General features: G+C 42.2%; 1 long non-coding RNA gene across 11 annotated transcripts; it reads left to right on the forward strand.

Moving 5' to 3' along the window:
* Positions 1–5,243: 5,243 nt before the first annotated feature.
* Positions 5,244–10,233, forward strand: LOC119301181. 11 transcript variants are annotated; one of them, XR_005146932.1, is made up of 10 exons: positions 5,247–5,701; positions 5,794–5,904; positions 5,996–6,018; positions 6,270–6,341; positions 6,464–6,583; positions 6,685–6,804; positions 6,896–6,936; positions 7,550–9,214; positions 9,324–9,428; positions 9,913–10,233. It is a non-coding gene; the product is annotated as an uncharacterized LOC119301181 (long non-coding RNA). The 11 variants fall into 11 exon arrangements; XR_005146933.1 differs by having other exon boundaries at positions 5,247–5,521; positions 5,595–5,701; positions 9,324–10,233; XR_005146938.1 differs by having other exon boundaries at positions 5,249–5,701; positions 7,550–8,385; positions 9,086–9,214; positions 9,324–10,233.
* The last annotated feature ends 17,695 nt before the right edge of the window (positions 10,234–27,928 follow it).

Consider the following 27,928-nt stretch of genomic DNA (forward strand, 5'->3'; position numbering starts at 1 on the left):
GTGCAAAAGGTGCACTTCCCAAGGTTACCAAACAAACGTGCATCACGTAGAGCAATAAAAACAGCACGTAAATGTTCCAAATGTTCTTCCAAAGATCTGCTATAAATCAATATGTCATCAAAGTAAACTACCACAAATCGTCCAATGAAAGCACGTAAAACTTCGTTCATTAATCTCATGAAAGTACTAGGTGCATTAGTTAACCCAAAAGGCATGACTAACCACTCATATAATCCAAACTTAGTTTTGAATGCTGTTTTCCATTCATCTCCCAATTTCATACGAATTTGATGGTATCCACTACGCAAATCAACTTTGGAGAATATTGTAGAGCCACTCAATTCATCAAGCATATCATCTAGCCTAGGAATAGGATGATGATAACGAATAGTAATATTATTAATGCCTCTACAATCAACACACATACGTGATGTACCATCCTTTTTTGGCACTAGAATAATAGGAAAAGCACAAGGACTAAGGGATTCGCGTATATAACCTTTGTCGAGAAGCTCTTGTACTTGACGCATAATCTCCTTCGTCTCCTCTGGATTGGTACGGTATGGTGCACGGTTTGGCAGTGAAGCACCGGGAATTAAGTCAATCTGATGCTCAATCCCTCGAATAGGCGGTAATCCTGGTGGCACGTCTTGTGGAAAGACGTCAACGAACTCCTGCAAAATGTTAGTGATAGCAGGAGGCAAAGAGGAAGGCACGTCCTCGAATGAAAATAATGCCTCTTTGCACACAAAAGCATAGCAAACAGATTTGCTGAAATCTAGCTCATCAATATCAGATTTGGTGGCAAATAAACATGCACTTTTCAATTTAATTTCAGAAGCAACACTAGATGGTTTATTATTAGGCTTCATTTGTTGCTCAAATTCTTTTGCCACAATCTGATTTTCACTCTTATTCATCTCCTGTTTTGCTTTATTAGCTCTATTAATATCATCTTTCAAAATGGAATCAGGAGTCATAGGAAGCAAAGTAATATTTTTATCCCTATGAACAAGAGTATAGTGATTGTTTCTACCATGGTGTACATATTTTTTATCAAATTGCCATGGTCTACCAAGTAATAAGGAACATGCTTGCATAGGTACCACGTCACAATCAACATAATCAGCATATGTAGAGATACTAAAATGCACACGAACAGTACGTGTTACCTTAACCTTGCCGCTGTTGTTGAACCATTGGATGTAGTAAGGATGTGGATGTGGTCTTGTGGTGAGAGAAAGCTTCTCCACCATCTCCATGCTAGCCAAGTTGTTGCAGCTCCCTCCATCTATGATGACGCGCACAGAACGTTCTTTCACAACTCCCTTGATATGGAACAAATTGTGCCTCTGATTTTGCTCAGCTTGTGTGACCTCCACACTCAAAACACGTTGAGCAACTAAACATTCATACCCGTCAGCGTCTTCAGGAGCCATGTATTGCGTCTCATGATCAGAATCATCTCCACCATGTTCTTCACGTGTAATAAGAGCCAAAGTCTCCTCATCATAGTCACTAGCGGACTCATATCCACCATCCGCGGTAGCAATCATCACACGCGGAGATTTGCATTCTCGCACATAATGACCTCCTCCCTTACAACGACGACAAATAATATCACTTGTGTGCCCTGTTGATGCCATGGAAGAAGAAGAACTCTGTGCAGGCCCAGCAGGTGCGCTCTTGGCAGATAATGGTGGTTGTGCCTGTTTTCTTGTATCACGACTGGAGGAGGCACGTGATTGAGGTGCTGGTGCAGTTGAAGTAGAAGATGCACGCGGTGTCCATGATGAAGCTCGGCCTACAGAAAAGTTAGTTCGCGCCAATGCTTGTCGATCCTGCACTTCACGTTCAGCTTTACAAGCAAGATGGAATAAACGAGTGATATTAGTATACTCCTTATAGTCTAGAATGGTCTGAATCTCTCTATTTAATCCACCCAGAAAACGTGCAAGCATAGCTTCATTGTCCTCAACAATACCACATCTAATCATGCCAGTTTGTAATTCCTGATAATATTCTTCTACAGAATTTTTTCCTTGTCTTCAGCGCTGTAATCTCTGAAGCAATTCACGTTGATAATATGGTGGAACCCAACGAGTACAAATAGCAGTTTTCAAAGCAGTCCGAGTAGTTGGAATAGGATATAATCTACAATGTTCAGACCACCATACACATGCAAAACTAGTGAAAGCACAAACAACAGCAGCAACTCGTCTCTCCTCAGGATATTGTAAACATGTAAATCGTTGTTCAGTTTCTAACTCCCAAGTAAGATATATATCAGGAACATATCTACCCTCAAATGGTGGAATATTCAATTTTAGTTTAGGAATATGGACATCATCTCGTACCTGAGGTGGTGGTATATGGCAGCGGTGGTGGTAGCGGTGGTAGTATATGGATATGGATCGGTGGTGGTATATGGCATGGATTGGTGGTGGTATATGGATACGGATTCGGAGCGGTGGTGGTAGGTGGCAGGGGCGATGATGATGGTGCGGTGGCGGCGTGACAACTTATGACCAGAACTCGAAACTCTAAAAGACTAGACGCTAAGACCAGCAACTAGACACGACGATGCAACCGCAAATTCAACAAAGCAAAACCCTAAAAAGATTATGCAAAGGCTCAGATTGGTTCGGATATGATGAACTAACCCTAAATTTTTTTTGTGGCTTTTTCGTGGACTATAGGTATGAAGAACAGACTCGATCTAAACTACGAAAAACTGTAAAATCTCACCGAGCAATCTGGAAATCTGATACCACTTGATAGAGGCAAAGGTGTCCCGTCTTTCGATGAGATGATGGATATCGCTTTGGTGGCAGGCGACTTTGATGATCCGACTACGAACGTGCGTGGACGTCGCGCCTTAGCAACCGCTAAACCAACTCCGAGAGGTTAGTGACCACGCCGGAGCACGATCAACCTGACCACGAGGGTCTGTTTCCTGCGAGCAAACGAAGAACAAGCAAGAAACTGAGATTGCAATCTGGATATTGTGAATATAAGATGAAAGCTTTATTGATCAAGGTGGGGTTCTGTGACGCCTTTGTCTGGTCGTTGAACACAAACGAAGTACGCGAAGTTGCAGCTATGGCGAACTTTTAATCTAAACAAAACCCAAAGTCTAAACGATGCCCTAATGGCTGTATATATGGAGGAAGAGGGGGGAATTTCGTGGCCCTTGGTGGAGGGGTCCGAAATCAACCCTATCTCTTGTTTCCCCACACATACGGACTCTAAAAATAGCCTATACTTATGTATTTCGAAATTACATGGGCCTGGCCCAATAATAAGGTGACGCAGCACCTAAAATAGCCTCGGGACGAAATTTATGAAGTGGCATCTTGTATATTTCGTCCAAGGCTTCATGCACCCATTATGGTGGCTTCAAAGTCCTGAAATCATCACTTGTAACTCCGTTCTTGTTCCCCTTGCGCATGGCATCATCTTCATGCTTGTTCTTGCTCCAATGTTCATCCTTCTCCAAGCTAGGCCCTTCATTTGTAAGCAAAACAAATGTATCCAATTTAGGCAGCATCATATTCTCATAAACATTAGAATCATTACCAAGAAACGAAAGTACCTGGTAATTTAGTTGGCGTGCACGAGCTCTAGTAATTGGTCCAGTATGTATAGCAGCAGGGGCTGTGGGTGTAACAATTGTATTGATGTCCTCATCACGCCCCCAGCAAAGGAGTCAAAATTGGACTAGGGGAGGGGGCGGCGCCCCCCTTTCCTTCTCCTCCTCCCTCTTCTTCCCCCTTTCCCCTTCCGGTAAAAAGAAGGGGGGCGAATTGGACTAGGAGCCCAAGTGGGACTCCTCCCACTTGGGGTGCCCATAGGCCGGTATCCTCCCCTTTCCCTCCTTTATATACGGGGGCGGGAGGGGGGGGGCATCTCGAAGACGCATCAACTGTTCTTAGCCGTGTGCGTTGCCCCCCTCCACCGTTTACTCCTCTAGTCATATTCTCGCAGTGCTTAGGCGAAGCCCTACGTGGATCACTTCATCATCACCGTCACCAGGCCATCATGCTGACGAAACTCTCCCTCGAGACTTTGATGGATCAAGAGTTCGAGGGACGTCATCGAGCTGAACGTGTGCAGAACTTGGAGGTGCCGTACGTTCGGTACTTGATCGGTTGAATCGAGAAGACGTTCGACTACATCAACCATGTTAAACTAACGATTCCACTTTCGGTCTATGATGGTACGTGGACACACTCTCCCCCTCTCATTTCTATGCATCTCCTAGATAGATCTTGCGTGACCGTAGGAATTTTTTTGAAATTGCATGCTACGTTCCCCTTCACCTCCGACCTCGATGCCTGCTACCCTAGCTCTGGCCGCCCAGCTTGCTACTGCAGCGCTGTGACGCCCATATAATTAAGCTACAGTAATCCCATGTTAATGGTGCGATATTATCGTTTTCACTGGTGCTAAATCCCCCTTTGATTCAACCCGGTTCAAAATCAAATTCAAATTACAGTCCAAGATTCAAAGTTTTAAAACATGCAAACTGAAATGTTCATCATGTGGCAAATTTTCATTTGTTAATATTGGTGGTTAACCAACATTTTTTTAGATTGTTTAATTCCCTAAAATAAATAAAACAGTAGCTGAAAACAATTACCAAATGCTTTTAAATAATAAACAAAAACAAACCTATTTTATTAAAGTGTCAAACTTTGTATGGCAGTAGCCTAATTACTAATACTGATTTAGGGGCTAGTGCTATATTTTATAAAACCTAAAATAAGTAAAACTAAAAGAAACAGAAACTAGGTTAAAGTAAAAGAAAATACAAAAAGGAAATTTTAACCTATAAGGATGCTGGGTGACTCCCCATCAGGAAGCTCCCCCGATTTGCTCCTTCGTTGACCGTTCGATCTGCCAGATTTTGGTCAACCGAGTCTTCCAGACCATTAGATCTTTACTGCACATTTTACCTTGCTATTATTTTTTCTCCTCCTCCATGACTGGTGGGCTCTCTGCGCCTGTCTATTGGCGGGGTGAGACTTCCCCGCGTGCGCGTCGTGGGTTCCTGGCTCGTCTGCAGTTGATGGAAAGGATGAATCGTCGCATGCACACCCGCCGGTACCCTTTCGCATTATGACGAGTGGCCCGAGTTGGCTGATGGTCCTATTCGTCAGTGGTTTCTTTATTGGCTGGGTCAGCCCATTGAACGTGTGAGAGCGCTTTGGGCCAGGCCGCACTTCCCGCGCCGCGCGCGACGTGCCTGACTCCTTTCGCCCAGACGCCCAGCCCCACAGCCGCCGCAGCACTCCGCCCCCATCCTCCTGTCCTCCACCATGAGCGCCTCCTCCTCCGCCTCCCCGCCGCGGCCTCTTCCTTCCTTGGCCGGCAGCCACTGCATCTCCTCACCGTGGGGAGTGACAGTAGCGGCAGGGAGCCTCCCATCCCCTCGAGCCGCCGGTGCCGGATCCCGCTTCCGCCGTCCCCTTCGCGCAGTACTCCGCGCCCGCCGGCCAACTACATGTGCATCACCCTGGTAAGTCCCAGCCCATGCTCTGTTCTTATTCTCCGGCGAGATTTTCTCAGCTATGTTTCTTCTCCGGCTTGAGGGAGTGGATTTCCATCACTGGATTCTTGGATAAAACGAGGAGATGCAAGATAGTCCACAACCGCATGGGCCAAACCTACAGGCTATAGCTGGATTGGCCTTGTTAAGGTGCGTATAAAAATACAACGTCGAAAAAGTAGTTGATAGTTATTAGTTGATTCTCTAATCTGATCGAAATATTCTCACGAATGTTTCTTTAGTGATAATATATTAAGATCTGGAACATTGTGGAGCAACGAGTGACAAAAGTATTAGATGAGATCTGGAACAATGCAGCTAACTCTTGGTTGACTGGACTTATGAGGCGCAAGGTGAGCTTCTTCGCCTGTAACAGGATGCATTTCTCTTTCATATTATTGAATACATTGTTAAGGATTGAATGTTCTATTTGGTACTGTCCAGATGAGTTCGTCCTATGCTAGAAGGTGAGCTGATCCCAACCTAGGCCTCATGATGCTCCTGTCCTGCATAAGTTTTTACTCTCCTCAGATTTTAGGTTGGGTGTATTAACATATATGCCACACACTAAATTTACATCTTAGTGTAAGAGTAAATAGGGATAAATCATTGCACCTTGTTAAAAAATTAGAACTACAGAGAAGAAAGGAGTAGTTGATAAGGTTGTTGTGGTGTTTCTTTGTAAATAATGACATGCTAACTTGCTTGTTTAATTTAGGTGTGTGGGATATAGGAGATACAAGGAGAGATATTTCAGTTGCAATCCAGCTTTATTTCATTGTGAAACATGGTAGTCATGCATAGCGTGCTGGTCTTTTACTCTACAGTCCTGCGCCGCTGGTCAATTTTGATAGTGAGAAATACATATATTGTACATTTTTACATTTGATAACCTGAATTCTTCAATGACAGAGAGAGCTACATGGAGGTTTCACTGAGGGAGATGGGGTTGATGGAGAAGAAGAGGAAACAGAGGCGGGTGTTCTTGCGGCGCTCGGCTGGTTCCAAGACCGTGAGGGGAAGGACTTCATGGTGCGTGCGTGCTTTGCCTTCGAACCAAATCGAACCCAATAGAAAAACACACGCACATGCATCTTTTCCTTGTCCCTGATGTTGTGTTGTGATTGTTGTAGCCTCTGGAGGTGAAAGAGCAGAGGATTCGGGAGAAGAAGCAACCAGAGGAGCCGGAGAACACGGCCCCTGTCCTGTATATCTGCCACATCCCCCATGCTTCTATGAGTACCAGATGCAAGGTATGTCTCTATCAGTAGAGGTTGGAGAAGTGCAGGTGATGCAAGGGGTCTGTTCCTAATGTCATTTTTGTTGGTTTGGATGGGTTTGCAGGTTTCTCAGTAGCTTGGGGCTATTAAGAAGATGGTCTGTTGGTCAGTATTGCCCGGAACTGCAAGATATCCTATACTGCATTATTACAAGATATCTGGCGATTTGTGTGTGTTTTCTGCAAGCCTCTAACTTGCTGTTTGGTCATATATATGTAGACAGGAAAATCTAAGCATTCAGATAGTTATAAGTACATATATTTCAGTTGCAACTAAACTGTACATGACGATGAATGAATATTAACTAAGTCATTCACACAAATAAAAAAGTATACGGCAAGAGTGAATATCCAATTATCAGTTCATGAAGTCAGACAGATAAAAAAGCTGATTCTTAAACACGAACAAATAGATAGAATCTCGCACAATTGCGACACCTTCGCCTTATCGTTGTTATCTTTTCCGCTTCCCTTCTCTTTATTCCCCTTAATTCTGTTTATCCTACCCCTAGATCGAATATCATTTGGCAGGTGGATGTTAAGTTCATTAGTAATGGTGCAACCAATAAATTCTTCAAACTCTTATGGTACAGTTTGTTGTTTTGCTGGGACATTCAGTTCGTTGCTTTCCATCTCTAGAGAGCACGCCTCATTCTGATTGTTTAGTTTGAATTAGCACATTGAGGACAAAACATCTCTTTTGGTTCCATCTACTGCAGAACCTACTGGACAGAACAAAGTCGAGGGAAGAAGTATGCGAGTCAAGTATCCGTGATGACCAACTGATGAAAATCACATTTGAGTGGCCCAGTCGTTTGATCTGCTCCAACACTACCGTTCCGGCTTTCAGATTGAGTAACCTGTACCCACGTCTACTGCAAACCTACTAGACAGAATAAAATCGAGGGAATAAGTATATAAACTCTTTAGTTAATCAAGATGAATAGATTTGCCTATCCGCAGACAGCTCTGAATCAGTTTTTACCCTTTCTTTTCTAGAAAGATAAGAACAATACCCAGTACGATCCTCTTCTTCTGTACCAGCTTCACTGAGGAGCCAATTAGTACAAAAATATCTTTTGAATTTCATTGTTTTGGTCATGATGCCATCATACCGCATGCATGGTGCTTATGCAACTATAAGTCTATAACTACAGAAATGTACCTTTCTTTGCCTACAGCTAAATATGACCCGTCTTAGATGGTTTGGAAGAACTAATATATGTACTCTCCCTTTTGCCTACTTTTGGGTATGAATAGTTCAACTGATTTTTGGTGATTCAGATTATAGTATCCAGCTTTCCTGGCTCTATTTTGTGCATCTAAATTTTTTGTGTGCAAAAATGTTCCTGAAAAGACATGAGTTGTATAGTTCAGCATCCTGCTTTGTGGTAGGTTGATAATATTCCATTTTTATGATTACCCTGCTTTAGATTATTCTTGTGTGCCTTGTGCAGCCTTTCCATTCTAGGCATCATTTCTCAATTGTTTGGGGTCCAATTCTACAAATGCTTGGATGTGTTGGTTCGGCCTTCTGTTAATCTCCAGATGATAGGTGAGGCAGGCAAGTTAATTCTCTGGTTTCTCATGATACTTCTAAAATCTATTGCATAGTAGGATACGTGCCTGAAATGTGTGCACACTTACAATTTCGGTTGTTGTGGAGTTAAATTATAAATTGATTTGACACGATAGATATATATAGAAAAAGCTTTCAACCAAGCAGACTATTCTTTTAGTATATAAATAGTATGGCTATATACACTGAGTGCAAAAGCTATTTGTTTGCCACTTAAGCTTATATATTTTCTTTAGCTATCGTCCTTTGACATTTTCTTTATGCAATGGTTGGTTGATCAAGCCGAGGACTTCCCTGCGGTGCTTGGTTGGACCATGTTTCATTCAGCTAATAAAATAGTATATATGTGTGTGTGATTGCTTCATCAATTTTCAGAAACATTTGTTGCCCAGTAGCTTCCAAATAGCAGTTTAGCTTTCTTTGTTGCACCTATATACTTGCACCTTACAACAACCATCATGTTCGCAAATCGTCTCTATGAATGTCCTTTCTTTACTCATTTAGGACTTATGAGTTGATTAATATGTCACTCTCAATAAAGTGTTTTCTTTAAATGAGGAATGACATATATAATTGGTTCTATTATAGTAGCTAGCATTCATCTTTTCCAAATAAATTGTACTGCCTTTTGCTTTATCTCTTGGTATATTTTTCATTGCTAACAATTGATCTGTAGAGATGCTATTCTGTCAAGATTTTCTGCTATCAAATAATTCATGGCCAGCTACAATGTTTACCCTTTTATGTAACTATTGAGACCCTCTCAGCTGTGCGATATAATCTCAGCTCTCAGGCGCTAGATTATGTATGTACTTGCCTCTCGTTATGGCACTCACAATGCTTCATGTTTGTTTACCTTTCTCATTTCTGTGCTGTCCTGTAATAAAACAAGATATTTACTCAAATCCTTGCAGGAATAACTAAGCCTTTCAAGGATGTTGCTTGAAGATGGAGGGATCTTTCCCTACAAGTTTGTTCTTTTTGTTGTTACAGCAAAGACTACTTCCTGGGTTGTTGAGGTGAGTTGTATGATGTAAGCACTTATGGAGGAGAAAAAATTACTTAGAATTTGACTTCTCCTGCATTTATAGGCTAATCAAGTGACCTTTTGTCAACTTTTATGCAATCTGGCTCTCCAAATTTTGTGCTTGCTCTGAACTCTCAAAATTTGTGCTTTGCTGTCCTGTGTTGATTAGTCAAATCCTGGTTTTGTCTTAAAGACTATACCCAGCCATGTCCTAGGTTTTTCATTTTGTATGAATTTCATGTTTCCCTGGAATATGAGAATACACCAACTGGAAGAACTGTTGAGCAACACATTTTCATGGGATTTTATATGTTGTGATGTCTGATTTTTGTCTCTCTTCCAGTTTACATAGAGAAGCCTCGGTAAGTACTCAAGAATTTTGTTTTCGTCTATATTGACAGACTTTAGGTATTTTTTTAGAATGATTCTGAAACGAGGTCACTCCTACTGATCTTGCTCTTCGTGTCCGGTGGCAGGATGCTAGGTCAAGAATGCAGGGTGGACGAAAGAAAATTGTGAATGCTTTTATCTCCGTGGTCATTTGGAGCATATGGAGGGACAAGATAGCGGGCTTTAATAGTGTCTTCGCGCTGCTCCAGAGAGTCATCGATCCTGATACTAGGCAGTAGGCTGGTGTGAGCTTGGGTCATTTGATCATCCCCGATTGTGTAAAGACTCCTCTGGAATATATGCAATCCTATTGCATGGTTTAAAAAAGAATGATTCTGAAACGGGTGTAAAGCAGTGTACGTGCTTGGCCACAGCTAAACCTACTAATATATGGAATTTTTTTCAAAGCACACATGGTGTTAGTGGGTCTCTGCTCCTGTTGGCGCAACGGGTGGTATCATGCCCATGCCTATATGACACGATATACTTCTTTGTAATGTAATCAGTTGTGCATGTCAATGGAAGTGGTTTAAAGCATGTAAGCTGATGCATCTTGTGCTTGCTTGTCACTATTTGTACTAGGCAAGGTCTGCAATAGATTATATATTCATTCAAACATGTACTTGGTTTGCTTCCATTTCCTGCTTGAACATATGTAAGTTCTTATTGTCTTTACATGCTTATTTGGTGAGGAAGCCATCACCATCTAATTCATTCATATTATTTCCTTTTTAGTTGTAGTGATGCAAGGTATACCCTCCCTTGGAGAAAGAAGGATATTATGTGATCACGTGATTGGATAGTAGGTAGCTAAGGAGACGAGCCATTAGTTTGAGTTCAGGAAGAGGTGACAGCGCATGGGAGCTTGGTAGTAAGAAAATGTGGTTTGAGGTGCTTTCACATTTTCCTGAAATTTCTCATTAGTATGTAGAGTTCAACTAAACCATAACGAACCTGGAGGTTTATCTTATCTATGTTTGTACCCATGCAAATTTTGAATTGTTTACTTTGATGGTTTATCGACTGTTAGAATATAGTAGGTTGTGTTCAACGTGCTCACAAAATTGAATAGAATCCATTCGATGTCGAATTCAGATTAAATCTATGGACTAGCTCATTCAGGTATTACAGGGGAAAACAACATTTGTTTTCTGGATTCAGTTTTGGTTCTTTTTATAAAAATGGTCGAATAGTGATCTTAATGAAACATTGCATTTTTTCCATACAAGTCGCTGGTATAATTTGTACCTAGCAAATAAATTTGTGTCACTATCTATTTCATCAGGTAAAAACACCAACATGTTGTTTGAGATGCATGTATCAGTTGTAGCCAAGATGTGCGTATGATGATGTATTGCTGACCATGGAGCCAACTTAGAGACTTGAGACGTTGCCACTTGCTCCTACCACCATGCAAGTGGTTGATGCTTTAGTGTTGAACTGTTGATGAATTCCTCTTTTCTCTTTAATCTATGTGATGATGTCCCTTGCCATAAATACTTGTTATGTAGATTCAACAGAAATGATGATTTAGCCATGTTTGATAGTTATAAAACAAATGTCATAGATGATAGCTATTGTTGTTATGGAGACGTTTCAAACTATTGTTCATCTGCTATTCAACGTTTGATGCTCCTTCATTATTTTTATATAGAGGGGCTAAAGCTCCAATCATACATGTTTGCTCAAACCTAAAGCTCCTAACTAATAAAAATATTTTGAAAGCACTCATGATTTTAAAGGTACATATATTTTTAAACAAAAGCCTATGTATTTTTTGCTCAAACACATAGTCACTGAAGATGCAAATATTTTCAATATGAACATGGTTACAAATGGGTCTTTGCGAACATGGTAGCAAATATATTGTGCTATCAAATTAAAATGTGTATATACATCTCATTGTAGATAACAATCCACCATGTTTTCTATTAAAGGGGATTAAACCATGGATATGTTTTTCATCACCCACATGGATTTAGCGTGGCTCTGCGCCATTTGGCGCAACGGGTCGACTAGTAAAAGGAAAAAGAAAGGCCCACTGCCCCTGGCCATAGCCACCTGGGCGGCCCAACCCAGTTGGCCCACCTAGCCCCCACGGTCGCCTCCCTGTTCCCCCGACCGGGGTCGCAATAGGGCCGACGCCCCGCCGGACCAGCTCGCCGGCGTCGACGCGGTGGGGGATAAGGTCGAGTCCCACGACCCCCTCGGGCTCCTCACACCCACTCACTCTCCTTGGAACGCCCCCTCTCCCCCTCTGGCCTCGCCCCCTTCTCCAGATCCACCTCGCCCCGATGCACTATCGCCGCCGCGTTGCCACGCCACCGCACCCTCCTCGCCGCCCCACGTGTCCACGAGCCCCGCGGCCATCTGCTGCTTCGTCTGCACCGACAACGTCAAGGCGGGAGCCACCCCAGCGCCGGATCCCCTTCGTCTTCCTCCTTCGACCGTCGTCGTTCTCCTCCGACGCTAGCGCCCACTTCAGCTCCTAAACCCATAGCCGGGCCATGTGCGACTCCCCGGTGAGCTCTCGCCCCTCCTCCCTCTCCCCGTGTGCCCGCGCCCCCTCTAGCTCGCCTCGCCGAGGAAAAAGAGCTCTGCTGCCCGCCATGGCTGCCGCCTACGTGCCGTACGCGCTCCAGGGCGCGCACATCACTGCACTGCGCCCCTAGCTCGCCCTCCAAGCCGTTCTAGTCTCACCCCGGTCCACGCCCGATCCTCGTCGCTGCCACGGTTCGTCGCCAGCACCCCTGCCGACCACCACTGCACCCGCGCCCGCCACCGTTAGATGCGCACAAGCGTTAGGGTCCCGTATAGCTACTCCGCGCGTGATTTGGTGAACCGTAGCGCGATTCCGGCCGGTTCCGGCGTAGAACCACTGCGAAAGAACTCGCCAGAGCTACTCCGGCGCCACCCGCCGACATTGCCGCCCTTGGGCCACCCCACAGTCACTGACTGGTGGTCCCCATATGCCCCGCTGGCCCCCCTTTAACCCATTGACTTGGTCAACCCTGACTGGGCAAAACCCAGTCACTGAGTAGTGGCCCCCACCCCTAATACTAAGTAGATTAGTTAGTTTTTAATTAACTTAAACTGATTAGTTACTGACATTGGGCCTCTATTAGTTATTTGGTTAATTAGTTTAATTTAGAAAACCCTGTTAGTCCATTGTCAATGACTGGTGGGACCCATCTGTCAGGTTTGACCTGAGTTAGCTGGCTTGACTGCCGACGTCATGATTGCACAATAAAATCATTTTTGATTTAAAATAAATTCAGAAATTGTTTAAATCTTTGGAAAATCATATAAAATAATTGGTAGCTTAGATGAAAATACTTTGTAGATGAAAGTTGCTCAGAAAAGTGAGGCGAATCCAGGTACGCCCTTCGTTCATCTACCACACTCCCCTAGCATTGCGAACATGGAACCGTCTCCCTCCATTTCACCTGTCCGAAATTATCAAAACTTCAGGAAAACTTTCCCGGATGTTTTCCCCCTTCGCCGGTATCATGTAGCACTGCGTTAGAACACCCTAACACCGCCTATCGTCATGCAATGCTTAATGATGCATATGTTTGCTTTTATTTACTGTTTCATCCCCCTCCTTTTCTCCGGTAGACCCCATGACCGATGTTGATGCCGCTGCGATCGACTACGCCATCGACAACCCTTCTTCCCTTTCAGCAGAGCTTCCAGGCAAGCAAACCCCCTTGGTCATTCTGATATCGCCCATTCCATTCTCTCTCACGCTTGCATTAGATTTTGCTACTGTAATTGATTGCTCCTATTCTGATGGATAGCCTGCTTTGTAACCTACTATTGTACCTTACCTGCTTATCCTAAACTGCTTAGCATAGGTTGGTTAGTGATCCATCAGTGACCCCCACCCTGTCCCTGTTGCCCCTGCATCATCATCGACGACTCGATCAACGTGATCGACGACTAGAGCCCTACACCTCACATCACATCACACCCCTTTTGTTGCTCGACTTTGTGATACGTCTCCAACATATCTATAATTTTTGATTGTTCCATGCTATTATATTATCTGTTTTGGATTTTTATATGCATTAATATGCTATTTTATACTATTTTGGGACTAACCTATTAATCTAGAGCCTAGTGCCAGTTCCTGTTTTTCCCAGTTTTAGAGTTTTGCAGAAAAGGAATACCAAATGGAGTCCAAACAGAATGTAACCTTTGCGATGATTTTTCTTAGACTAGAAGACAACCAGGAGACTTGGAGATGAAGTCGGAGGAGCCATGAGGCGGCCATGAGGATGGAGGGCGCGCCCAGGGGGTAGGGCACCCCCACCCTTGTGGGCCCCTCGCGCACCTCCAGACCTAATTATTTCGCCTATATATTCCCAAATATCCCCCAACCACCAGAGGCATCCACGAAAACACTTTTCCACCGCCGCAACCTTCTGTACCCGTGAGATCCCATCTAGGGACCTTTTTCGGCATACTGCCGGAGGGGCATTCGATCACGGAGGGCTTCTACATCAACTCTATTACCCTTCTGATGAAGCGTGAGTAGTTTACCACAGACCTACGGGTCCATAGCTAGTAGCTAGATGGCCTCTTCTCTCTCTTTGATTCTCAATACCATCTTCTACTCGAGTTTCTTGGAGATCTATTCGATGTAATACTTTTTTGCGGTGTGTTTGCCGAGATCCGATGAATTGTGGATTTATGATCAGCTTATCTATGAACATTATTTGAATCTTGTCTGAATTCTTTTATGCATGATTTTATATATTTGTAATTCTCTTCGAACTATCGGTTTGGTTTGGCCAACTAGATTGGCTTTTCTTGCAATGGGAGAAGTGCTTAGCTTTGGGTTCAATCTTGCGGTGTCCTTTCCTAGTGATAGTAGGGGCAGCAAGGCACGTATTGTATTGTTGCCATCGAGGATAAAATATGGGTTTTACATCATATTGCTTGAGTTTATTTCTCTACATCATGTCATCTTACTTAATGCGTTACTCTGTTCTTCATGAACTAAATACTCCAGACGTAGGCAGGAGTCGGTTGATGTGTGGAGTAATAGTAGTAGATGCAGAATCGTTTTGGTCTAGTTAACACAGACGTGATGCCTATATTCATGATCATTGCCTTAGATATCGTCATAACTTTGCGCTTTTCTATCAATTGCTCGGCAGTAATTTGTTCACCCACCGTATTATTTGCTTTCTTAAGGGAAGCCTCTAGTGAAATGTATGGCCCCCGGATCTATTTTCCATCATATAAGTCTCTATTTTCCATCATACTAGTTTTTGATCTACTATTTTGCAATCTTTTACTTTCCGATCTATAAATCAAAAATATTTACTTAACTGTTTATCTATCTCTATCAGATCTCACTTTTGTAAGTAATCGTGAAGGGATTGATAACCCCTTTATCGCGTTGGGTGCAAGTTGTTTGATTGTTTGTGCAGGTATTCGGTGATTTGTGCGCTGTCTCGTACTGGATTGATACCTTGGTTCTCAAACTGAGGGAAATACTTATCTCTACTTTGCTGCATCAACCTTTCCTCTTCAAGGGAAAAACCAACGCAAGCTCAAGAAGTAGTAGGAAGAATTTCTGGTGCCGTTGCCAGGGAGATCTACGCCAAGTCAAGACATACCAAGTATCCATCATAAACTCTCATCTCTTGCATTACATTATTCGCCATTCTCCTCTCATTTTCCTCTCCCCCACTTCTAAAACGATTTTCGAAAAGATTTGCCTTTTCCTCGCCCCTCTTCCATTCGTTTTCTTCATTTGCTTTTGTGTGTTCGTGTGTTGGATTGCTTGGTTTGTCGCGATGGCTCAAGAGAATACCAAATTGTGTGACTTTTCCAACACCAATAATAATGATTTTATTAGTACTCCGATTGCTCCAGCCAGTAGTGCGGAATCTTGTGAAATTAATGCCGCTTTGCTGAATCTTGTTAGGAAAGATCATTTTTCTGGCCTTCCTAGTGAAGATGCCGCTTCCCATCTAAACAATTTCATTGATTTGTGTGATATGCAAAAGAAAAAAGATGTGGATAATGATATTGTTAAATTGAAGCTATTTTCGTTCTCACTTCGAGATCGTGCAAAAACTTGGTCTTCATCTTTGCCTAAAAATAGTATTGATTCATGGAATAAGTGTAAAGATACTTTTATTCCCATGTGTTTCCCTCCTACTAAAATCATCTCCCTTGGAAACGAGATTATGAATTTTAAGCAACTTTATCATGAACATGTGGCACAATCTATGGAGAGGATGAAATTGATGATACGAAATTGTCCTACTCATGGTTTGAATTTGTGGATGATTATACAAATTTTTTATGCCGGATTGAATTTTTCTTCTAGAAATCTTTTAGATTCGGCCGTGGAAGGTACTTTTATGGAAATTACTTTAGGAGAAACTACTAAACTCCTAGATAATATAATGGTTAATTATTCTCAATGGCATACCGAAAGATCTTCCACTAGTAAAAAAAGTGCATACGATTGAAGAGTTTAATGTTTTGAGTGGAAAGATGGATGGGCTTACGAAATTATTTGCTAGCAAGAGTGCTTCTATTGATCCTAATGATATGCCTTTGTCTACTTTTATTGAAAGTAATAAAGAATCTATGGATGTGAATTTTGTTGGTAGGAACAATTTTGGTAATAACGCGTATGGAGGTAATTTTAATCCTAGGTCGTTTCCTAGTAATTCCTCTAATAATTATGGTAATTCCTACAAGAATTCTTATGAAAATTATAATAAGGTGCCCTCTGAGTCTGAGAATAGTGTTAAAGAATTTGTGAGTTCGCAAAAGAATTTTAATGCTTTGATTGAAGAAAAGTTGCTTAGGATTGCTGATTTGGCTAGGAACATGGATAGAATTTCTGTTGATGTTAATTGTTTGAAACTTAGATCTATTCTACCAAAGCATGATATTAATGAATCTCTCAAAGCTATGAGAATTTCCACTAATGAGTGCAAAGAAAGAACCACTAAGATGTGTGCTAAACGAGATTGGTTTGTAATAACGTGTTCTTCTAGTTTCCGTGAAAATAAAGATGTGAAGGAAATATGCCCTAGAGGCAATAATAAAGTTGTTATGTCATGATAAATGTTTATTATTCATGCTAGAATTTTATTAATCGGAAACTTGATACATGTGTGGATACATAGACAAAACACCATGTCCCTAGTAAGCCTCTACTAGACTAGCTCGTTAATCAAAGATGGTTAAGTTTCCTAACCATAGACATATGTTGTCATTTGATAAACGGGATCACATAATTAGGAGAATGATGTGATGGACAAGACCCATCCGTTAGTTTAGCATGTTGATCGTTCAGTTTTATTGCTATAGCTTTCTTCATGTCATATACATATTCCTTCGACTATAAGATTATGCAACTCCTGGATACCGAAGGAATACCTTGTGTGCTATCAAATGTCACAACATAACTGGGTGATTATAAAGATGATCTACAGGTATCTCTGAAGGTGTTTGTTAGGTTGGCATAGATCAAGATTAGGATTTGTCACTCTGAGTATCGGAGATGTATCTCTGGGCACTCTCGGTAATGCACATCATAATAAGCCTGGCAAGCAATGTGACTAATGAGTTAGTTACGGGATGATGTATTACAGAACGAGTAAAGAGACTTGCCGATAACGAGATTAAACTAGGTATGAAGATACTGACGATCGAATGTCAGGCAAGTAACATACCGATGACAAAGGGAATAACGTATGTTGTCATTACAGTACGACCGATAAAGATCTTCGTAGAATATGTGGGAACCAATATGAGCATCCAGGTTCCGATGTTGGTTATTGACCGGAGAGGTGTCTCGGTCATGTCTACATAGTTCTCAAACCCGTAGGGTTCACACGCTCAACTTTCGATGACAATTTTGTATTATATGAGTTATGTGATTTGGTGACCGAATGTTTTTTGGAGTCTCGGATGAGATCACGGACATGATGAGGAGTCTCGAAATGGTCAAGAGGTAAAGATTCATATATTGGACGATGGTATTCGGACACCGGTAGTGTTCCGGGGGTACCGGGTACATATCGGGTCATCGGAAGGGGTTCCGGGCATCCCCCCCGGCAACTACATGGGCCTTAATGGGCCAAGACGGGGACAAACCAGCCCCTAAGGGGCTTGTGCGCCCCATGTAGGCCAAAATAATGGGGAAGGAAAGAAGAGAAGGGAGAAAGGAGGGGGAGGGATTTGGCCTCCCCCTTCCTTCCCTCCTCCCTCCTCCTTCCTTCCCCCTCCGGATGGATATGGAAGGGGGGAGGCCGAATTGGGAGGCGCCCAAGTAGGATTCCTCCTACTTGGGGCTCCCCTTGGCTGCCTCTCCTCCCCTCCAACCTATATATATATATATATATATATATATATATATATATATATATATATGAGGGGGGCACCGCTATGAAGGAAATATGCCCTAGAGGCAATAATAAAGTTATTATTTATTTCCTTATATCATGATAACTGTTTATTATTCATGCTAGAATTGTATTAACCGGAAACATAATACATTTGTGAATACATAGACAAATAGAGTGTCACTAGTATGCCTCTACTTGACTAGCTTGTTGATCAAAGATGGTTATGTTTCCTAACCATAGACATGAGTTGTCATTTGATTAACGGGATCACATCATTAGAGAATGATGTGATTGACTTGACCCATTCCATTGGCATAGCACTTGATCGTTTAGTTTGTTGCTATTGCTTTCTTCATGACTTATACATGTTCCTATGACTATGAGATTATGCAACTCCCGTTTACCAGAGGAACACTTTGTGTGCTACCAAATGTCACAACGTAACTGGGTGATTATAAAGGTGCTCTACAGGTGTCTCCAAAGGTACTTGTTGGGTTGGCGTATTTCGAGATTAGGATTTGTCACTCCGATTGTCGGAGAGGTATCTCTGGGCCCTCTCGGTAATGCACATCACTTAAGCCTTGCAAGCATTGCAACTAATGAGTTAGTTGCGGGATGATGTATTACGGAACGAGTAAAGAGACTTGCCAATAACGAGATTGAAACTAGGTATTGAGATACCGACGATCGAATCTCGGGCAAGTAACATACCGATGACAAAGGGAACAACGTATGTTGTTATGCGGTCTGACCGATAAAGATCTTCGTAGAATATGTGGGAGCCAATATGAACATCCAGGTTCCGCTATTGGTTATTGACCGGAGACGTGTCTCGGTCATGTCTACATAGTTCTCGAACCCGTAGGGTCCGCACGCTTAACGTTTCGATGGTAGTTATATTATGAGTTTATATGTTTTGATGTACCGAAGCTTGTTCGGAGTCTCGGATGTGATCACGGACATGACGAGGAGTCTCAAAATGGTCGAGACATGAAGTTGATATATTGGAAGCCTATCTTTGGATATCGGAAGTGTTCCGGGTGAAATTGGGATTTTACCGGAGTACCGGGAGGTTACCGGAACCCCCCGGGGACTTAATGGGCCTTAGTGGGCCTTGGTGGAAAGAGAGGAGAGGCGGCCAGGGCATGGGCCTTGCCCCCCTTCCTTCTTCTCCTCCACCTCTTTCCCCTCTCTCTCCTAGTCCAACAAGGAAAAAGGGGGGAGTCCTACTCCCGGTAGGAGTAGGACTCCTCCTGGCGTGCCCCTATCTAGGCCGGCCGCACCCCCCTTGCTCCATTATATACGGGGGTAGGGGGCACCCCATGGACACAACAATTGATCGTTTGATCTTTTAGCCGTGTGTGGTGCCCCCTCCACCATAGTCCACCTCGATAATACTGTAGTGGTGCTTAGGCGAAGCCCTGCGTCGGTAGAACATCATCATCGTCACCACGCCATCGTGCTAACAAAACTCTCCCTCAACACTCGGCTGGATCGGAGTTCGAGGGACGTCATCGGGCTGAACGTGTGTTGAACTCGGAGGTGCCGTATGTTCGGTACTTGATCGGTCGGATCGTGAAGACGTACGACTGCATCAACCGCGTTGTGCTAACGCTTCCGCTTTCGGTCTACGAGGGTACGTGGACAATACTCTCTCCTCTCGTTGCTATGCATCACCATGATCTTGTGTGTGCGTAGGAAATTTTGAAATTACCACGTTCCCCAACACGCTAGAACACACAACAACGATTGTTAGCCATGTGCGGCAGCCCCCTCCATAGTTTACGCCTCCGGTCATATTGTCGTAGTGCTTAGGCGATGCCCTACATGGATCACTTCACCATCACGGTCACCACGTCGTCGTGCTGACGAAACTCCCCTTCGACACTTTGCTGGATCAAGAGTTCGAGGGATGTCATCGAGCTGAACGTGTGTAGTACTCGGAGGTGATGCACATTCAGTGCTTGATCGGTCGGAACAAGAAGTAGTTCGACTACATCAACCGTGTTGTCAAACGCTCCCGCTTTCGGTCTACGAGGGTACATGGACACACTCTACCCCTCTCGTTGCTATGCATATCCTAGATAGATCTTGCATGAGCATAGGAAAATTTTGAAATTGCATGCTACGTTCCCCAACAAGATGAAGATCTTAAAGTGATTGATGTGACTCCTATTGAATCTTTGTTTTCCAATATAAATCTTGATAAAGATGGGACTGGAGATGAGTCAACTTTAGTTAAAAGGCATCCCAATGATTTGGAGTTTTTAGATCTTGATGCAATAATTGATAAAAGTGGGATTGGAGAGGTCAGAACTTTAAGTAGCAATGAACCCACTCTTTTGGATTTCAAGGAATTTAATTATGATAATTGTTCTTTAATATATTTAATTTCCTTGTTGCAATCCATGTTGAATTCTCCTCATGCTTATAATCAAAACAAAGCTTTTACTAAACATATTGTTGATGCTGTGATGCAATATTTTCAAGAAAAGCTTGAATTGGAAGTTTCTATCCCTAGAAAACTTTATGATGAGTGGGAACCTACCATTAAGATTAAGATTAAAGATTATGAGTGCCATGCTTTGTGTGATTTTGGTGCTAGTGTTCCCACGATTCCAAAAACTTTATGTGATGTGCTAGGTTTCGTGAATTTGATGATTGTTCTTTAAATTTGCATCTTGTGGATTCCACTATTAAGAAACATATGGGAAGGATTAATGATGTTCTTATTGTTGCAAATAGGAATTATGTGCCCATAGATTTCGTTGTTCTTGATATAGATTGCAATCCTACATGTCCTATTATTCTTGGTAGACCTTTCCTTAGAACGATTGGTGCAATTATTTATATGAAATAATGAATCATTAGATTTAAACTTCCGTTAAGGAAGGGCATGGAACACTTTCCAAGAAATAAAATTAAATTGCCATATGAATCTATTATGAGAGCTACTTATGGACTGCATACCAAAGATGAAAATACCTAGATCTGTTGGGAGGCAACCAATTTTTTTGCTATTTAGGTTTTGTTTTGCAATAAATAATTCATCTATCCTCTGGTTAGATGAGTTTTTGTGTTTAATTAGTGTTTGTGCCAAGTAAGACCTTTGAGATAGCTTACGGTGATAGTTGATTTGATCTTGCTGAAAAACATAAACTTTTGCACCAAGGAAAATAATTTTCATTTTTCATAGAAGCGTGCTGTTGATTTTATTATTTCTGCAGAAGATTAATAGACAAATTGCTTAGGTCGTCCTAATGTTTCAGAATTTTTGGAGTTACATAAGTATTCGAGAGTTACAGATACTACAGACTATTTTGTTTTTGACAGATTCTGTTTTCTATGTGTTGTTTACTTATTTTGATGATTCTATGGGTAGTATCAGGGGGTATGAACCATGGATAAGTTGGAATACAATATATATTACACCAATATAAATAAAGAATGAGTTTGCAACGGTACCAAATGTGGTGATTTGTTTTCTTATACTAACAAAGCTTATGAGATTTTCTGCTGAGTTTTGTGTTGTGAAGTTTTTAAGTTTTGGGTAAGGATTTGATGGACTATGGAATAAGGAGTGGCAAGAGCCTAAACTTGGGGATGCCCAAGGCACCCCAAGGTAATATTCAAGGACAACCAAGAGCCTAAGCTTGGGGATGCCCCAGAAGGCATACCCTCTTTCGTCTTCGTCTAGCGGTCACTTTACTTGAGGCTATATTTTTATTCACCACATGATATGTGTTTTGGTAGGAGCGTCTTGTATGATTTCAGTCTTTGCTTTTTAGTTTGCCACAATCATCCTTGCTGTACACACCGTTTGAGAGGGACATGCATGAATCGTGATTTATTAGAATACTCTATGTGTTTCACTTATATCTTTTGAGCTAGGCAATTTTGCTCTAGTGCTTCACTTTTATCTTTTTAGAGCATGGCCGTGGTTTTATTTTATAGAAATTTTTGAACTCTCATGCTTCACTTATATTATTTTGAGAGTCTTTAAACAACATGGTAATTTTCTTTGGTTATAAATTTAGTCCTAATATGATAGCCATCCAAGAGGGATATAATAAAAACTTTCATATAAAGTGCATTGAATGATATGAGAAGATTGATTCCTTATGATTGGTTTGAGATATAAAGACGATAATATTAGAGTCATGCTAGTGAGTAATTGTGAATTTGAGAAATACTTGTGTTAAAGTTTGTGATTTCCGTAGTATGCATGTATGGTGAACCGTTATGTGATGAAGTCGGAGCATGATTTATTTATTGATTGTCTTCCTTATGAGTGGCGGTCGGGGACGAGCGATGGTATTTTCCTACCAATCTATCCCCCTAGGAGCATGTGGTTAGTACTTCGTTTCAATAACTAATAGATTTTTGCAACAAGCATGTGAGTTATTTATGACTAATGTTGAGTCCATGGATTATATGCACTCTCACCCTTGCACCATTGCTAGCCTCTCTAGTGCCACACAACTTTCACCGGTACCATAAACCCACCATATACCTTCCTCAAAACACCCACCATACCTACCTATTATGGCAGTTCCATAGCCATTCCAAGATATATTGCTGTGCAACTTTCAACCGTTCCGTTTATTATGACACGCATCATCATTGTCATATTGCTTTGCATGATCATGTAGTTGACATCGTATTTGTGGCAAAGCCACCGTTCATAATTCTTTCATACATGTCACTCTTGATTCATTGCACATCCTGGTACACCGTTGGAGGCATTCACATAGAGTCATATTTTGTTCTAATTCTTGAGTTGTAAGTAAATAAAAGTGTGATGATCTTCATTATTAGAGCATTGTCCCATGTGAGGAAAGAATGATGGAGTCTATGATTCCCCCACAAGTCGGGATGAGACTCCGGACAAAAAAAAGAGGCCCAAAAATGAGAGAAGGCCCAAATAAAAAAATGAGAGAAAAGAGAGAAGGGACAATGTTACTATCCTTTAACCACACTTGTGATTCAAAGTAGCACCATGATCTTCATGATAGAGAGTCTCCTATGTTGTCACTTTCATATATTAGTGGGAACGTTTAATTATAGAACTTGGCTTGTATATTTCAATGATGGGCTTCCTCAAATTGCCCTAGGTCTTCGTGAGCAAGCGAGTTGGATGCACACCCACTTAGTTTCTTTTTGAGCTTTCATAAACTTATAGTTCTAGTGCATCCATTGCATGACAATCCCTACTCACTCACATTGATATCTATTTATGGGCATCTCCATAGCCATTGATACGCCTAGTTGACGTGAGACTATCTCCTTCTTTTTTTCTCCACAACCACCTTCTATTCCACATATAGTGCTATGTCCATGGATCATGCTCATATATTGCGTGAAAGTTGAAAAGGTTTGAGAATATCAAAAGTATGAAAAAATTGCTTGGCTTGTCATCGGGGTTGTGAAAGATTTGAATATTTTGTGTGATGAAGATGGAGCATAGCCAGACTATATGATTTTGTAGGGATAAGCTTTCTTTGGCCATGTTATTTTGAGAAGACATAATTGCCTTGTTAGTATGCTTGAAGTATTATTGTTTTTATGTCAATATTAAACTTTTGTTTTGAATCTTATGGATCTGAACATTCATGCCACAATAAAGAAAATTAAACGAATAAATATGTTAGGTAGCATTCCACATCAAAAAAAAATCTGTTTTTGTCATTTACCTACTCGAGGACGAGCAGGAATTAAGCTTGGGGATGCTTGATACGTCTCCAACGTATCTATTTTTTTTATTGTTCAATGCTATTATATTATCTGTTTTGGATGTTTTATATGCATTAATACGCTATTTTATATTATTTTTGGTACTAACCTATTAACCTAGAGGCCAGTGCCAGTTCCTGTTTTTTCCTTGTTTTTGAGTTTTGCAGAAAAGGAATACCAAACGGAGTCCAAACTGAATGAAACCTTCACGATGATTTTTCTCGGACCAAAAGACAACCAGGAGACTTGGAGATGAAGTTAGAGGACCCACAAGGCGGCCACAAGGACGGAGGGCACGCCTAGGGGGGTAGGTCGCGCCCCCACCCTTGTGGGCCCCTCGTGCACCTCCTGACCTAATTCTTTCGCATGTATATTCCCAAATATCCCCAAACCACCAGAGGCATCCACGAAAACACTTTTCCACCGCCGCAACCTTCTCTAATCATGAGATCCCATCTAGGGACCTTTTCCGGCACCCTGCCGGATGGGGATTCGATCACGGAGGGCTTCTACATCAACTCTATTGCCCTTTCGATGAAGCGTGAGTAGTTTACCACAGACCTACGGGTCCATAGCTAGTAGCTAGATGGCTTGTTCTCTCTCTTTGATTCTCAATACCATGTTCACCTTGATGTTCTTGGAGATCTATTCGATGTAATACTTTTTTGTGGTGTGTTTGCTGAGATCCGATGAATTTTGGATTTATGATCAGCTTATCTATGAATATTATTTGAATCTTCTCTGAATTCTTTTATGCATGATTTTATATCTTTGTAATTCTCTTCGAACTACCGGTTTGGTTTGGCCAACTAGATTGGGTTTTCTTGCAGTGGGAGAAGTGCTTAGCTTTGGGTTCAATCTTGCGGTGTCCTTTCCAAGTGATAGTAGGGGCAGCAAGGCACGTATTCTATTGTTGCCATCGAGGATAAAAAGATGGGGTTTACATCATATTGTTTGAGTTTATTCCTGTACATCATGTCATCTTACTTAATGTGTTACTCTGTTCTTCATGAACTTAATACTCTAAATGCAGGCAGGAGTCAGTCGATGTGTGGAGTAATAGTAGTAGATGAAGAATCGTTTCGGTCTACTTGACACGGACGTGATGCCTATATTCATGATCATTGCCTTAGATATTGTCATAACTTTGTGCTTTTCTATCAATTGTTTGGTAGTAATTTGTTCACCCACCGTATTATTTGCTTTCTTGAGAGAAGCCTCTAGTGAAACCTATGGCCCCCGGGTCTATTTTCCATCATATAAGTTTCTATTTTCCATCAGACTAGTTTCCGATCTACTATTTTGCAATCTTTTACTTTCCGGTCTATAAACCAAAAGTACAAAAAATATTTACTTTACCGTTTATCTATCTCTATCAGATCTCACTTTTGCAAGTAACTGTAAAGGGATTACAACACCTTTATCGCATTTGGTGCAAGTTGTTTGATTGTTTGTGCAAGTATTCGGTGATTTGTGCGTTGTCTCCTACTGGATTGACACCTTGGTTCTCCAACTAGAGGAAGTACTTATCTCTACTTTGCTGCATCACCCTTTCCTCTTCACGGGAAAAACAAAAGCAAGCTGAAGAAGTAGCACTCTGCAAAGCTGCTATCGAGTACCGAGGGTGATATCTCATAACACACTCCTGATGATAACTCTGTAGTGTAGCTATTCAGTCGTGGTCATCGAGGGTGATTCCTCTTTCACCACTCACAATACGACTCTGTCGTGTAACACCTCATTTGTGAACCTCGAGGGCGATTCCTCCTAAGTTCAGCTTGACGATTACATCAAGTGGATTCCATCAAGGGTGGTTCCTCGGATTCCCCCTTGATGTTATAGACACACAGTTACCTGAACTTTACTAGAGACCATTGTTGAACTCGGGTCGTTTCAGGACCCTGATCCAAAGTCACACCGATCTAGCATGTAACACCTCATGTTACTTTGCGGCCTCACGCACAGTATCCCCACGGGTGCCACCTTACCTGGCCCGGGACCGTTTGCACCTTTTGGCTCACGTATATGATAGTGTCGCTAGCATCCATATGACAGAGAACCTGGGCTGACATGACTAGTCGTAAACCCAAGGTGGCACTAACTTACAGGGACAGGCATACATGACACAGCAATGAACATGTCGGTCATCAACATATGAACCCAATTCGTAGCAAGCTACAAGGACCTAAAGGAACAACGCATGACATTTCCCCAAAGGGACATGCACATGAATGAATAAGGGCACATGCCGGCCAGCCTAAGTGTTCCGGAGCAGAAGCAAGCTACCATGGCTCAGTGGATTTACTAGGAGACATTTCCCCATAAGAGAGGCTACCAAGAATAAACAACTAGGTTGTCAGATCCCACACATACCAAGCATTTCAAATCATACACACAATATGCTCGATGTGTGCAAATACAACATGGCATCACAACAAAACTCTATGACTCAAAGTATTTATTTAGAAGGCTCTGGAGAGTCATACATAGTAACAATTACAACCATGGGTCACATGACCCAACATACAAAGCATACAAGCAACGGAAGCATAAACATGTTTGGGTACAGACATATGAAAATGAAGAAGGCTTTAGAGCCTGACCATCTACAAGACCCTCCCAAGGGTACAAGATCGTAGCTGAGGTAACAAGCTAAACGCCGAAGTCCACGTGGAACTACTAGTGAGACTGAAGTCTCTCTGCAAAACATAAATTAAGAAAACATGAGTATAAATGTACCTAGCAAGACTTACATCAGAACTATCTACAAATGCATCTGTATCAACAAAGGGGTGGTGGAGTTTGGCTGCAGCAAGCCAGCTTGACTCAGTAGCTATCCTGTACTACGACTGTTGGTAACTCTTTTGAGGGGCGCACACGAGTCCACATATTCACCATATCAATACACCACTATGGATCCGCTCCCGTCTCCCTACGAGAAGGCCATCCATAGCATTCACGCTTATCTTGCGCATTTTAGAGTATCTACTTTCACTTGTCTATGAACTGTATAAGCAACCAAGTAGTCCTTTACCGCGGATGCGGCTATTCGAATAGTTTGATGACCCTGCAGGGGTGTACTTCTTCACACACGCTCTCGCCACTTACCGCCATGTACACGTCATGTATCTTGGCAACCTTCAAGTGGAAGCCTGGCGAGGGTGTCGGCCACGACCTAACTAACCATACAAGTCCCTAGTCCAGGTTTATCGCCTATTCGCGTTCCATCTGTAAGGAGATCCGGCCGCGGTGTCCTCAGCGGCCCCAAATGATCTATACAGGGTTCTCGAGGCACCAAACAGGCGTCTTGGTACACCGGGCCACGTACCTACTACATCACAGCTCACCCCTAGGGTCAGCGCTGCGCACAGCCTCCAGTATACTACAAACACCAGAAACTACTTGCAACTCCTGGACAGAGGACAAGGGCAGTTAATAAGTCGAGAGAGTCCATTGGTTTCAGGCCCAACGTGTGGTAGTAGCTGATCTTGAATCACACATACATATCTCAGTTCCTAAGGACAGTTCCAATGAAAAAACCCACCATGTACTCCTACATGGCCTCTCATCGATACCTTTACCAAATCGTGTTCACACACTTAGCTCTCAACAGTGGGACATGATGACCACATTCCAATTCATCCCCGATGAATCAGACCTGATACAAGTCTAAGCAATAGCAGGCATAACAAGCAATCATAAATGAGTAGGCACATCATGGCTCAAACAACTCCTACTCATGCTAGTGGGTTTCAACTATTTACTGTGGCAAAGACATGTCATGCAGAGGAAAGGGGTTCAACTACTGCAACATGTAACAGTTGAATAATTGTTATCCTAATGCAGTAACAGAGAGCAGGAGCGAGAGAGTGGGATTGTATCGGAATGAACAAGGGGATTTTACTTGCCTGGCACTTCTGAAGATAGTATAGTTCTTCATCGGTGTCATCGATCTCATCGCCGGAACCACGTCTACTGAGAG

This window comes from Triticum dicoccoides, chromosome 5A (assembly GCF_002162155.2).
Source record: "Triticum dicoccoides isolate Atlit2015 ecotype Zavitan chromosome 5A, WEW_v2.0, whole genome shotgun sequence".
NCBI lineage: Eukaryota > Viridiplantae > Streptophyta > Magnoliopsida > Poales > Poaceae > Triticum > Triticum dicoccoides.